Raw genomic sequence first — 2,000 nt, 5'->3', positions numbered from 1 at the left:
ATGAAGGCAGTGGAGACAAAGCAGGATTGGAGATCATCTTGGGATAGTAGGCTGCTCAGGGCAGCTTGGTTTGGCCCAGAGGGCTCAGAGAGCAGGGCTTTATATTTCATCTTATAGAAAGAAAAAAGTTAAAATAACAAATACCATATTTACATTACCTTTGTATTAAAGGATAGCATTGTATTTTCATTTTGACTTGGTAAAATAGTAAAAGTTAACTGAATTTTGTTCCTAGTACTCACATTATCCTTTTAAAATGTAGATGAATATATGCCATCTAGTAGGTCAGTTAAACTTGTTTTATTGATTCTAGTTTTGTTGACCACAGATGACACTTCCAAGTTAGGAAGTATGACATTTTCAAATGACATATAATTCACATATAGTATTTCTTTTGTGACATAATATTTTAAAGTACTTAAAAGCAAATGGAAAGTTAGTGATTTATTCATATTTTTCATATTGCTTTTATTATGATACAAATGTGTATGAACACTTCTTTCTTGTTTCTTTGTTTTTAGTATTCCACATTTAACAAAATGTTACTGAGATTGTGCTCTGCTGTTTCTTAATATTTTTTTCTGGCTTATACTTTTTCCAATATTGCTCTTACTAAATGCTGTTTACACATACTGTGTTCCCATTCTGACCGATTTCATAGCAGGATGATACTTGGGAGTGAGAAGTTGGAGCAAGATTTGAATAGTTCCTTTTATGCTACACTTTGGCTCTATCACTGCATCCTGAGATGAAAACAAGACCACATAACGAACAGATAATTAGGAATATCATTCTTGCACTGACAAAGTGAATTACCAATTCCTTTTGTAAGAAAGTGGCTTTCAGTTGTTTCTAGCAAATTTGAAATATTATCTAAATCACATCTGAGATGTGTCTGCGCAGCTCGGCCAGAGGCTCCCAGCGGAGCTGCGGCGGAGCGCCGGGCCTGCGCGGATGGTGCGAAAGCAGGTGCGGTGGGCAAAGCCTCGGGACGGGCAGGGGTTGAGTGGGGCGGGCGGCTCTGTCAATCTCACTTAGCTGCCTCCAGGAGACCCATAGCGCATCCCTCTCATAGTGGAGCAGCTTAAGATCCTTGGCCTTTTTGACAGCTTCCACCTGGACTGCCTGGCCGACATGGACACTAAGCCAGCTTACCAGAATCTGAGGCAGAAGGTGGATAATTTTGTGTCAACACACCTGGACAAACAGGAATGAAATACTGCAATGAACAAGAACCAGTTGCGAAATAGGCAGAGGGAGAACGTGGTTCAGTCAGGCATGTTGGAAGAAGTGGACAGGATCATTTCTCAAGTGGTAGACCCCACTAAACCACATCTTCAGGCCACAGATAGAGCGAGCAATCCATGAGTTTCTGGCCGCCCAGAAAAAAGAAGCTGTGGCAGCTCCCTCTCCAGAACCTGAAAGCCAGGATCCTCCAGCGCCATCCTAAGATTCTTCCTAAGAATATGCCTAATACCTTTGGAAAGCTCTATTTAACAAAGAAATGGATTCCTATTTCATACTAATATAACTTTAGTTGGCCATGTCATTACTGATGTCAAGATTTTGGCCTTGACTTTGGTGATATCCACATTGGATGGAGAGCAAGTTTGGTGGTGGGACAGTTACCCACCCATACTTGCTCATGGATTGCGTCACCTTAGACCAGCCTGTCGAAGGATGTGATCCTAGTACATACTACAGAGGTTTAAGCACTACAATGATATAGGTTGTCCTGAATGAGCCTTAATATTTGAACACAGACACTACATGTGGATGTTAGCGCTTGCGCTGTGTGGTATGCAGAAGCCAGGCTGGAGGCTAGCTGGTCAGGAGAGCAAGGGTCAGTGGGAGCAACTGTTTGACAGGATTTTTTTTTTTTGCCTTGTTCCAAACTGGGCCTAGTGAGCCTGCCCAAGCCTGGCTCGATTTTCGAGACCTATCTATCTCTCTCACTTCTGCTCGGGAATGATTCAGCATGACCAGGCCTTGCCTGCCTA

At 42.3% G+C, this 2,000-nt stretch overlaps 1 pseudogene; it reads left to right on the top strand.

Annotated features, from left to right (window-relative positions):
- Window positions 1-903: 903 nt before the first annotated feature.
- Window positions 904-1,462, top strand: LOC114615715 (annotated as a pseudogene).
- Window positions 1,463-2,000: the final 538 nt, after the last annotated feature.

This window comes from Grammomys surdaster, unplaced genomic scaffold (genome assembly GCF_004785775.1).
Source record: "Grammomys surdaster isolate TR1022 unplaced genomic scaffold, NIH_TR_1.0 134690, whole genome shotgun sequence".
Lineage (NCBI taxonomy): Eukaryota > Metazoa > Chordata > Mammalia > Rodentia > Muridae > Grammomys > Grammomys surdaster.
This window is presented reverse-complemented; position numbering and strand designations above follow the sequence as displayed.